Raw genomic sequence first — 13,584 nt, forward strand, 5'->3', positions numbered from 1 at the left:
GTGAAATGATTGGCCGAGGGGGGAGGCAGAGGAGAAACGAGGGGAGAGGTGGTTTAACTGGGCAGCAGATTTGAGAATAGATTGGAGGGGAGCGAGATTGCTAGATGGGAGACCACAGAGGATAATGATGCAATAGTCCAGGCGGGAGATGACAAGGGCATGCACTAGTAATTCAGTTGACACTGGCGTGAGGAAGGAGAGAAGACGAGAGATGTTATTGAGTTGGAAGCAGCAGGTGAAGGTGAGGATGTGTGGCTTGAAGGACAGGGCAGAATCAAATGTTATCCCAAGGCAGTGGACCTGCGAGACTGGAGAAAGCGTCATGCTATTAACTGTAATAGACAGGCAAGATAGGGGTGTTGAGTGATATGGGGGAAAAACGATGAATTCAGTTTTCACCATGCTGAGTTTTACGAAGTGGGAGGAGAAGAATGAAGATATAACTGACAGACACACAGGTATTCTGGATAGTAAGAAAGAGACGTTTGGGCCAGAGGTAGATTTGAGTGTCATCAGCATAGAGCTGTTATTGGAAGCCATGGGACTCTATAAGCTGTTCCAGGCCAAATAAATGTATGTAGAAAACTTGGGGACCCAGGACAAAGCCTTGAGGGACACCAACAGAAATGGGGACATGATGAGGAGGTGGTATATGAATAGAAAAAGCTGAAGGTTTTGTTGGTGAGGTACGAGCAGATACACGAGACAGCCAGATCTTTGATGCCAAGGAAAGAGAGGGTTTGTAACAGGAGAGAGTGGTCGGCAGTATCAAAGGCAGAGTACAGGTCAAGGAGAAGGAGCACAGAGTAGTGACATTTACCTTTGAAAGCAAGAAGATCGTTGGCAACTTTGGTTAGGGCAGTTTCAGTGGAGTGATTGTGTCTGAAAATGGACTGCAGCTGATCAAAAAGTGAGTGGAAAGAGACGTAGAAGGACAGATCAAGATGGACATGTTGTTCTAGAAGTTTTGATGGGAATGGGAGTAGTGAGATCGGACGATAGATGGACAAAGAGGATGGGTCCAGGGAGGGCTTCTTAAGTATGGGCGCGATGGTTGCATGTTTAAAAGCGGAGATAGGTTGAATAGTTGAGTTAGGGCAGGAATAACTATAGAGGTGAGGTTAGGGATAAGGTGGGATTGGGTTTGGGTCAAGGGCACAGGTGGTGTGTTGTGACTTAGAGAATAAGATAGAAAGATTTTCTTCTGTGACAGTGGTAAACTGAGTTATGTAGGAAGAGCACTGGGCAGCTGTGTAAGGGGGTAGTGTGGGTTGTTTGAAGCTTTCATGGATTATGTTGATTTTATCTTTGAAATATGAGGCAAAGTCTTCAGCTGAGATGATGGGTATGGGAGGGGGCACTGGGGGACAGAGTAGAAAGGTGAAAGTATTAAAACAGTTTGGGGTTGCGTGAAAGATAAGATATGAGAGTAGTGAAGTAGTCCTGTTTAGATGAGATGAGTGCAGACCTGAATTTGAGAACAGCTTGTTTGTATGAGGTTTGTAGACTGTCTAAGGATTAGACAAGATAAGAAAATTTAGAAGTATTGTATAAATTTCCAGTTACAAAATACGAACTTCAGTATTAATTGCTGTTTTTTTCTCTCTTCTCTTTAATCATTCCTATTTGATAAAATCTAGTGTTTTGCTTTAAGGCTCGGCATACTCCTTACTTGCCCCATATATATCTATCAGTGAGAACTATTAGATTTATAGTTCTGTAACAAGGTGATGCTCTCTGGAGCATTATGTCCACTAAACAGAAAGGGAAAAATGCTTTCAAATTAGAATAAGTGAGTGAGGTCAGACTATATTAAAGATGCTACAAGGACATTTTGGAGTCAGAAAATTAATCTAAGATATCTCACAGAAAGGATGTTGGTTTAAAAAGGTCTAGAATGCATTTAGATATCAAACACGTAGGTTTCTGGTAAAACTGATATTGTACCAGTACCTTGTTGGGCAGGTACCCATTATTCAAATATCTCATAAGCAGGATATGATAACAAATTAAACTGAGCAGAATCCATGTTCTCTATTATTTTAAAAACATATGGGGTCATTTATTAAGACCAGCATTTTAGATGTTGGTCTTAATACCCCTTGTGCTGGCGCATGATGTGCCTAAGTTATGTAGAGGCTCCGGCCTTCCTTGCTGGCGTAGATTTAGATCTAAAACAGGCATAGACGAGATGGGCTGGTCGGGCCACCCCTTTCATGCCCCCTTTTTTAGACATGGCATGAGCTGGGAAAAGCTGCATATTCAGTTGCAAAACCCCTTTGCGACCGAATCTGCGACAGATATACGTCAAAAATTGGCGTATATCTAATAATAAATGACCCCCATACTGTTAACAGGATGTTAGGATAGAATATACCAAAGGACTAGTAGTGTTAATGCAGCAAACTACTCCACAGCAGGACAATTCAGCAAAACTCCAAGGGAAGATTTATCATGAGAAGATTTCTTAAAGTCAGTTCTGCATTGCTGTAATTTGCATGTTTCGCAATGTTTGGTGGTATATCTTTAAGTCTAACACCTCTGTGTTGAGATGTTACAACCTTTACTCCAGTATAGAAAATGATGTAACAATTGTGGCGGCTTTTTAGAAAGTCGTAGTTTATAAAACTGGCATCAATCAGCTCGACAGGTTAAACCATGGCCACTTTCCCACCCAATTTTCTAAACTGGAGTGAGTGGTGTAGAAATGGAAAATGTCACAATGTCCTCCTAGTGTGAAACTTTTTGGAGCCAGAATTCAGGAATGAATGGCTGGATACATTTTCTCCCCTAAGTGTCAGACAACAGAGCCAGCAAGTTAATATGCTTTAGGAATTATAAAAGAAGGCATGAGATTCCTGCATTCTGACACTCAAGCACAAGATTGTTTTAATCATAGGGCAAATGGTACATTGGTACCACTTTCAACCACATCCAAGTTTTTCAGGATGCAGACACAGTTGAAAAATGTGGTGGAGCAGTGCCCCACTATTCTCTGTAATATGCCATAAAAGTCTGGGACTAGACAGCAGTTCGTCTTTTGCGCCGAGCGGCTAACTTTGACTTATGAGTAGGAGGATGGCACTGATAGCTGATTGAGCAGGGAGGGAGCAAGAGATTTCATGACAGCCGCGGGTACGTGTCAGAGCACTGTTAACATCAGCACCAAGCAACCTGCATCCATGCACTGATTGTTACTCTGATGATGCATAACCTTTGTATTGGGTGATCTGAGGGGCTTTGGAATAGAGTTCCTTTCCCTGCCATACATTGCCCTCTTGTCAATATTCCATGTCATGCAGTACTTGGAGGCTCTAGAGTGAGAGCTATTAATTGCCCTCACTGACATGCCTTCTCCTGGCACAAATCTTACCTCTGTACACCCCTCACATCATCCCTAGGATCAGAGCTGTTTGGGCTGTCCCAGGCTAAAAATGGGTAAGGCTTATAGCAGCCTGTCATGGCCTTTGGTGTGCGCTGTGACACTTTTGCCACGCTTGCTGTTGCCTGTGGCAACGTGTTGCTGTCTCAGCATGTGGGGGCAGTGTCACAGCCTTTGTGGTGTTTGTCATGACATGGTTGCCTTGTACGTTGTTGCCTGCGGTAACGTGTAGCTTTTTATGCTGGTGTGTGCAATTCCCCTTTAAGTTGCTTCCTCCTCTGTCCGGTGCTGGAGGGGTTAACCACCTTGTTGGGTGTGGTCACTAGGTGCTTCAACTTACCTGTGGCTAGAGGCCAGGAGTCAGTGGTACTCCAGCCATGGTGTGTGCTGGAGTTATGCTCCTGGCAGGCCCGTCGCTAACAGACAGGCAAAACAAGCAATTGCTTGGGGCCCCGAGCTGGCCCGGGGCCAACTTCCAGCCAGGCCACTGAGTAACTCAGAAGATCCGATGGTATATTCTAAACCCCAGGCGTTCCCATGGTGACGGGGACGCTTGCCTGGGGGTTAGAATATACCATCGGATCTGAGTTTTACGAGCTCAGTGAGATCGTAAAAACTCAAATCCGATGGTATATTCTAACCCCCAGGCGTTCCCATGGTGACAGGGACGCTTGCCTGGGGGTTAGAATATACAGGGCCACGCCGCTCACAGCAGTATATTTATAAACTAATCAGTAACTACTTTAACTTTAATCATTGCTCATTGCTGAGCTCTTTACTTGGATTATTTGGATATCTTACTTTGTCTTAGCTCCGGTAATAGCAGGCAGTGCGGGGGGCGGCGCTCACTCACTGTCGTCACGCGCCTGCTCCTCCCACTAGGCGGCGCAGGCGCGTGACGTCAGTGAGTGAGCGCTGCCCCCCGCACTGCCTGCTATTACCGGAGCTAAGACAAAGTAAGATATCCAAATAATCCAAGTAAAGAGCTCAGCAATGAGCAATGATTAAAGTTAAAGTAGTTACTGATTAGTTTATAAATATACTGCTGTGAGCGTCGGGGAGGGGGATCTGTGGATGGCACTGCCATCCACAGATCCCCCTACAGTGCCATCCACAGATCCCCCCCTCCCCTAAACGGTGCCATCCACAGATCTCCCCCCTAAACAGTGCCATCCACAGATCCCCCCTAAACAGTGCCATCCACAGATCCCCCCTCCCCTAAACAGTGCCATCATGGCACTGTTTAGGGGAGGGGGGATCTGTGGATGGCACTGTTTAGGGGGGGGATCTGTGGATGCCACTGTTTAGGGGAATTCTGTGGATGGCACTGTTTAGGGGGGGGATCTGTGGATGGCACTGTTTAGGGGGGGATCTGTGGATGGCACTGTTTAGGGGGGGATCTGTGGATGGCACTGTTTAGGGGGGGATCTGTGGATGGCACTGTTTAGGGGGGGGGATCTGTGGATGGCACTGTTAAGGGGGGGGATCTGTGGATGGCACTGTTTAGGGGGGGGATCTGTGGATGGCACTGTTTAGGGGGGAGATCTGTGGATGGCACTGTTTAGGGGAGGGGGAGCTCATAAATTTTTTTGCTATGGGGCCCATGCATTTCTAGCTACGCCCCTGCTCAGGCGGCTGCAGCACTCCTGGTTACCTCCCGAGTTCCTCCTCTGCTGACTGCTGCTCTGTAGCGTGGCCGAGCTCTCCTCCTCTACCTCCTGGCTGTCACTCAGTCCGGCCGGGTACCGCGCGGTACAGGAACAGGGGATTCAGTTTCCTGTTCCCGGCCGGACTGACAGGAAGTGTACACTGAGTGCTCACTTCCTTTTAGTCCGGCCGCGGCTGGGAACAGGAAACTGAATCTCCTGACCTGTACCACGCGGTACCCGGCCGTACTGAGTGACAGCCAGGACTGGAGGTAGAGAGCGAGGAGCTCGGCCACGCTACAGGGTCCAGGGAAGGAGCCGGAGGACTGAATTAATTTAGGAACTTATCTAAGGTAGGGTAGGGAGTAAAAAAAAAAAAACACAGGGAGGGGGAGAGTAAGTAGGACATTTGTTGAAAATGTTCAAATTTCATGCACATTAAATGCAACAGCAGTATTTGCACTGTAAACCTCCTTTTTTATTTATAGAAAGTGTGGGTGAACTTAAACTGTATGGCTATACTGTGGTTCCTGTAGGCTTTGCGTGCGTAAGGTGGGGAGGGCTTGGAGGGGGGGGCCTCCATGTCTATTTTGCTTGGGGCCCCCAAATTCCTTCAAATGGCCCTGGCTCCTGGTCTTCATGTTTCATCTTCCAGAGTGAGGGTCTCCTAGTGGGACATCGAGGTCTCCAGCGATGTCTTCCCTCCCTTACATGTGTTGTATGTTTGGTGTGGGGTTAGGATTTGGTGTGTTGTAATGTCTAGCTTGGTGTTCCATGTCTGGTATGTTTGGCGATTTCTTCCAGCATGGTTGTTAGACATTTCCCCTGTTTGTTATCTTCCTCCGGAAGGGGGCTGGTTTCCCGGAGGGGTGAACCAATAGTCTGTATGCTGCGCTGCCCGGGGCCGCTGTGCATCTTGCTGCATGGGGGTCCAGGCAGTTACTAGTGAGCTGGTTTCCTGTATGTGTTGTTTGTACGGTGCCCGGTTTGGTGTGTGGGCTCCTGTACATATGCACAGGTTCCAGTCGTGGTGGCAGCAGCAAGTAAGAGTGTTTTCCGGTGTTCTTACCTGCCGATCCAGTTGCTGCATATGGTCTTTTCCTTTCCCTGCTTCTAGGCCTTTTGAGACTCCTGTTCTTCCGTGTCCTGGAAGAACAGGGCACCTCTACTTAGCTCCTTTGTGAGGGATTCTCAGGGCGACTCAGGTATACAGTGTATGAGCCATCCTACCATCCATGTCCGCTTATACAGTGAGGAGTTAGGGCGAGGTATAGGGATGCAATAGGAGGTAACCTGCTCCCTTATCCTTATGTTCAGGCCTAGTTGCTTTCCTTATCCCCCAGTCATCGTACGGTGGGGGGTTTTCCCCACTCCCCACCGTGACACAGCCCTGCCAAGAAGTAGGCAACTCTGGTTGAGTTGGGGTGTCCACTGGTGTCGGGGCTTAAGTGCACCATAGCTTTGTAAGGGAAACAGTCCATCTTGGGTGACCTTGTAACTAAACTGTGGGTCAAAACTTTTTAGTTCATTGCTGCAGGGTCTGATCAGTGCTTGTCACAGTATATTTAGTGGCTGAGAATTTCTGGGCTAGAATTGTTCTTTTGATGTTTAATTGAATGTGTATCCTATGTAAGAAAATGAAAAATGTTCATGAGGGGATCAGTAGTAACAGTAAGAACAATCAAAGGGAACCTTTTACCTGTTCAGAAAGATCATCAATCATTGGCAATTACCAGAGCCTCCATGCTAGAAGAGCTGTATAGGAATACAGTACAAAGGGTTACCCTACGGTTGACACTATTATGAGGGTACTTATTTTTTTGTATGCATAGAAAAGCTCTTGGCTGGGTAAAATATATGCATAAATATTGTAAATAGACAAGCGGTAAACATGGTCTTATTATTTTGCCCTACATTTGAGTCTGTAAACACGAGATACATGAGCATGTCATGTATCTCTCAATTGTGATACACTATGTACTGGCACATGAAGAAGAGACGGTCCAAGGTTAAACATGGCACTTGTGTATAATGCTGAAGGCCATTTCTGTCCTCTGCAGGTAGCACTCTCTCATTGTGCATGAAAAGCCTAATAATATCTTCCAATAATAGCCAAGTATTTCACGGTCACTTAGAATATGTCCAAGATGAAATAACAGAAAATGTAACCTATTTTCATAGTTCTTATCGTATTTTATTTATTATTAATTTATTTTATGCACTACTATATTCCGCAGCGCTTTACAGACATTAGCATCCAACTGTCCCCAATGGGGCTCACAGTCTAAGGTCCCTATTAGTATGTCTTTGGAGTGTAAGAGGAAACCGCAGTACTCGGGGAGAAAACCCACGCAAACACAGGGAGAACATACAAACTCCATGCAGATGTTGTCCTTGGTCGGATTCGAACCTAGGGTGTTTCATATTATCATGTGCCAACTTGACCTTACACATGCAGCCCTAGACAGACATTTATCAAATTAGTATGGGGAGCCACGGGCAGCAAGGCACCAGTGCTAACCACTGAGCCACAGTGCTCCCCGTGGCTCCCCATACTAATTTGATAAATGTCTGTCTAGGGCTGCATGTGTAAGGTCAAGTTGGCACATGATAATATGAAACACCTTCCCATTTTATGGTTATCATACAGTAGATCATTGGCAGGTGTACAGATTGTAACGAAGAAAAAAACATTTTACGTTTAAAAGGAGTTGTAAAAGATTTTGTTATTGATAGGTTATCCTCATCACCAGAAATACATACATAGCTTCATCCATTGTGTAGTCCACCCCCAATCAATATAAACAATGTAATATCGGTACATGTACTGATACATGTAGGTTTTTATTTGCACGTGTGAACATTGTGGTCATACACACTTATTGTACATTGATACTTTGCTAGACATAGGTTCACAGAGTCAAATTCTTGCCTGTTTATGACAGGTGAACAATAAATCTTCATCAACATGGAAGTTCACCAGTTCCTGGCCAATATTTGTGGAAAATGTTGGCACAAAGTACCTTTAGTGTTCCTCTTTGATCGGTTATTATGGGATGTATGTGGAAATCAGAGAAAAGGGTCGATATGAAGAGTATGTGTAGCATCTTTACAGAACACCATGTGTCACAAGTGCTTCTGTTCTCCAGGACAGATAAATGGATGCATTCAGTACTGTGCTACACAGATTGAAAATGTATTCCTAGACCTTGAGTGGCGACAAAAGAGGACAACCTATGAGTGAGCATAACATGCGCAGGAATATAAAAATGCCCGCAGAGCTGCTATTAGCCTTCTCCTTTCTGAAGAGTGTGCTTCAGACTCATTTTAGGTGCTAGTTTAGAGGGCACAGATTCATTACAGGAATTCACTGATGTAAGTGACTCAGCTCTTTCTTAATGGCATGCAACATTCAATACTGGTCTACTTTGAGAAACACTATTTATAGCAGAAGCAGCAATTAGCAATCTACAAAGATTGTGAAGAACATTTTTTTTCTCAAAGTTTAGTCCAGCTGCAGATCTTCATTTTTTATTTCATGTGCAATGTGTTGCACTGGCCATAACCATTAGCTATGCATGAGAAGACCATCCAATGTGTATGGAATCATCCCAACCGTTATCCGGTGGCAGATGCTGGGGGAGATAAGCTTCAGACAGATGTTGGGAGAGAGACAAGGATCGAGCAGCTGTATTTCAACCTGCCAGATCCATTTGTTTTGTGGTAGCAGCTTTCTCCACTCTCCATATTGAAAATATGGACCAAGCATGTATGTGTATAGGTGGTGAGGGCGGGATGGGAGGTAGCTGATTGCCGACGGCTAACTAAGGTGTATGGTCAAGCTAAGGCTACATACACACCACAGTGAAAAAAAAAAAAACGTCCGTTAAAAACTGACACACTGTCAGTTTTTCATGGAGATTTTTCAACTATTTGTGCATCTGTTTTATGGCCATCTGTCCGTTAAAAATGGTCAAAACGGATGAATTTCATTGGCTTTATTTTTTATTATAAAGATCCCAACTCCTGCAGTTCCCTCAGTACACATAATGTCCCCCAGCATGTCCCTCATAGTTACCCCCATTTGTAATAATGTCCCCCATACTGGCCCCAGCAGTAATAATGGTTCCCACAGTGGCCCCCAGCATTAGTAATTTCTCCCATAGTGGCCCCAAGAATAAGCAATGTCCCCCATAGTGGCCCATAATGTTCCCCATAGTGGCCCCCAGCTGAAATTTTTGGATGAGATTTAATTTTTGTAACCCCTAAAAGGCCATATTGTTTTAGTGTACCCGTTTTTAACGGCCGTTAGACGGGTGCACTCCTGTCTGAGCGACCGTTAAAATGGTCCCACTGATTTCAATGGGGTCCGTCTGGCTGTGAAAAAGACCAAAAATAGGACATGTCTTATTTTTTGACGGACGCTATTCACTGGCCGTTGAAAAAACAGCCATGTGAATAGCCCCATAGACTTTCATTGGACATTCATTACTTAAATGGCTGTCACACAGTGATTTGCATGTAGCCTTAGTGTGGGAGTCACTCTTAGTAAAGTAGTTTTCCAAGTGTTTTTTCTGTGCCATATTATGAATGGAATACTGAGAACGTCAGTTCATCAGTATCGGTGTTATAGAACCAAAGATGCTTATAATGCACCAACTACGGTTCTGATAAACCGTCTGCTTGTGTCAATAATATGGGCACAAAAAATCATCCAAATTACGGTCAGACTTATATCGAGTTAAAATTAAAAATCCAGATATCAAGTGCAAACCACATTTTCCACCGACGACATGCAGTATATGAAACAACATCCTTCTGCATGGTGGCCCTTTTTATTGATTTATATAGCACTGACATATTCCGCAGCACTTTACAGACATTATCATCATTACTTGCTGTTGCCAATGGGGCTCACAATCTAGGTTCCCTATCAGTATGCTTTGGAGTGTGGGAGGAAACCGGAGTACCTGGAGGAAATCCACACAAACACAGGGAGAACATACAAACTCCATGCAGATATTGTCCAAGATCAGGGCTACAAGGCCACCATGCCCCTTGATGGTTTTAGGCCCTGTAATCTAACAATGTTTGACAGGACATCATCACTGATTATGCTTGTGGAAGCCACTCTCCAATAAGATCTGTCATAACAGAATCAGATATGTATTGAAGGGTAAGGTGCTTTTATAGCAAAAAGTCATTACAATGTAATATTGACTATGGTTTAGGGTCCATTTACAAGTCAGTAGTGCATTGTGGATCCGCAATACACCCGGCCGGCACCCGCCGATTCTTGTCCGCACATAGTGTGCTCTCCGCATCCATTCCTGTCCCATTGAGAACGGAATGGGTGCGGACCCATTCAGATATTGCGGAATGGATGCGGACCCATTCCACGGACATGTGAATAGACCCTTAGGGTCCATTCACACGTCCGTATATGTTTTGCGGATCCACAAAACACAGACACTGACAATGTGCGTTCCGCATTTTGCGGACTGCACATCGCCGGCACGGTCATAGAAAATGCCCTTTCTTGTCTGAATTTGCGGACAAGAATAGGACATGTTCTATTTTTTTGCGGAACGGGAAGTGCGGATCCACAAATGCGGACAGCAGATTCCGGCCCCATTAAAAATGAATGGGTCCGCACCTGTTCCGCAAAACTGCGGAACGGATGTGGACCCATTTTGCGGATGTGTGAATGGACCCTTACACAAGTACAAAATGTTCCAACAAGCTACACAATTTACTTTTTATATAATTCTTATTTTAAGCCTTTCCTAATTACATCCTTATAACTAAAAATAAATGTATTCTTCTGACAAAAAGCTTACTCTCTTGCTACTGTCATCTGAAAGAAGATGATCAATCATGGGCTAAGAGCAAAATGTACAAGCAAATAATGCTGTTTGTTAGAAGTAGACCCGATTGACTTACTGTTTTAACCCTTCTTCAGCATGATCCGAATCATGACATGTTAGAGAATAAAAAAATTTTGTGTAAAAAAAAAAAAAAAAAAAAGCCATGCATTTTTACAGTTTTCTATTTTTATTTTTATTTTATACAGGCAGACTGCAATTTGCACGGGCACCAATCGTGGGGCTGCCGCATGCGGATCGCGGACCCATTCACTTGAATTGGGTCCATGATCCGTATTCGACTGTCTGCACCACAAAATAGTAGTGCATGGATAGGTCATCAGTATAAAAATCCTGGAAAACTCTTAGTATAAACATGCCATGTACTGAATGTAGCCATTTACATTTCAGACAGTTTTTTCATTCATGCACTGACAGTCGACTCCCTGCTCCAGCAGCTGCAAGATTAGCGTACAGCTGTGATCTCTGCATGGACGTTCTAATATGTCCATGCAGAGAGGTCTGACGATCACCCAGGCGTATATATTTAACAGGTAGTGGGAAAGTGTTAGGCCTCATGCGCACAACCGTTTTTCGGGGTCCGCATCCAAGCTGCAGTTTTTGCAGCTCGGGTGTGGACCCATTCACTTCAATGGGGCCGCAAAAGATGCGGACAGCACTCAGTGTGCTATCTGCATCCTTTGCTCCGTTCTGTGGCCCCGCAAAAAAATATATAGCATGCCCTATTGTTGTGTGTTTACAATAGGTCGTGTGCATGTAGCCTTAATAGAAGATCTTGAGATTAGGCCACACAGTGTCAATCTGACCCCAATTTGCTAGTGTGGAATAAAACCAACAATCACCCGAAAAATGAATCACTCCAAAAACGTACATTTTGTGAAGACATTTAGTCATTGAAGGCCATAGTCACAGAAGGGTTAACAAAAAAAACTAAACACACAGTCTTGGAAACAGAAAAAACACACTATTGCATACTACCATATGGTGTTACAGATCTTCTATAGAAAAGCCAAGAAAGTCAATACCTTTTAAATAATTATTCTAATAGACTGAGTCACCGTGAACTGTTCAATCCATCTTAAAAAAGTACATGAGTATTAAACATTAAAGAACTTGTAATTTTCAAAGTGAAAATACAATAAAAAAATTAATATGAAGGTGTCCACGTAGCCATGTATCATACATATTGGAACAGAAATACAAAATCAATATCAGCTCCATTTCATTCATTTAGTGCGATACTCCAACCAATACAGTGTATTGGAAATGTAATCTACTTAATAGGAATTAATATCTATGCACTACAGCATGCCGCCTATGCTAATCAGGTCTATGGCATGTCATAAGAAAAGTTGAACTTGATGGACCAGTGATGTCACCGAGGCATCCTAATCAATGTCACCATCCAAACTACAGACTATTATAAATTGGTATCTACATCTTCAGTGCAATATAAAATGACGGGATTTAAAGGGGTACTCAGGCCTGAAGCATTTACTAGCTACCCACTGGATAAAATTAGGGTGCTCAAATGCAGAGACCCACAACGATCACCAGAATAGTGGGCCCTGGACCTCGCAGCTGCAAGACCATGTCTAGGAGGAGTTTGAATGGAGTTGCAGTCTAGCATGAGCCCTTTCTCAAAAGTATGATGGTGACAAAAACAGTTGTGGGCTCTGCAGTTTCCATCTGCAGCAGTGCCATAGACTTTGAATGGAGTGCCAGGGAGCATGCTCAACCGACACCCCACTGAAACTATTCCCAGCCACGAGACATTGCGTTTGGGAGGGGGGGGGACGAGGGGGACGACCAGGAATACAGGGGACCAAGGTTCCCCATTCTGATAATTGGTGGGTGTCTTATGGGTCTGATCATTGCTCATCTAGAATTTATCAACGAGCCAGTTGATAGGTGATACATTGGTCTGGCCAGAGTACCATTTTAAAGAAAGCCTCATGCCCAGGACCATATCTATTTTATAGTCCACTAATTATGAATCCGCCATCTACGCATGCAGTCCGTCTGTGGTCCAATTTTTATTTGCAGACCCATTGTTTGCAGTCCGTGTGGTGTCCACATTTATTTGCGGACCCAATGTTTTCAATGGGGCCATGCAGACTGCGGACATGTTGAAGTCAATGAGTCTGCAAAAAATGTTGAAGCAACATAGAACGCATCCCTATATTGCAGATCCGTGATTTGTGGATCGCAAACTGGATATGGTCATGCGCATAGGGTCTATAGTTGTGGGTGGTATGAATCAATGCAGCAGATATCCGTATCCGTTTTAGCCAAGCAATATTAATGAACTGCTGTGATCATGGAAGGTCTACAGATATTTAAAAGTGCAGATAACAATTCAATTGTGCATTCAATTCTATTCAGAATTATTGTTTTATTTCAGTGATGTGGATTACAACATCTTAAGTTTATTTCAACTGTTCCTGACTTACTATATAGTAATCTTAGACAGTAACATATTGAACGGAGGGAGGAGTGGGTGTTTGAGTGCAGTTCACAATCTGCAGACAAATAAATTCATAAAATGCTCATTCAAAATTCTTCTATTGAGGCAGAATAAATTAAATCTTAACAAACACGCACAGCCTTGAAGAGCAGCTATTTATAACGTGCACAGTAATTCATTCTATATACCTTGGTGATGTAAATA

The 13,584-nt window shown here is 44.0% G+C and overlaps 1 protein-coding gene across 1 annotated transcript in view; it reads right to left on the reverse strand.

Annotated features, from left to right (window-relative positions):
• Window positions 1-13,584, reverse strand: part of BACH2 (BTB domain and CNC homolog 2) — a 351,072-nt gene that overhangs the window by 239,328 nt on the left and 98,160 nt on the right.

Source organism: Bufo bufo, chromosome 4 (genome assembly GCF_905171765.1).
Source record: "Bufo bufo chromosome 4, aBufBuf1.1, whole genome shotgun sequence".
NCBI lineage: Eukaryota > Metazoa > Chordata > Amphibia > Anura > Bufonidae > Bufo > Bufo bufo.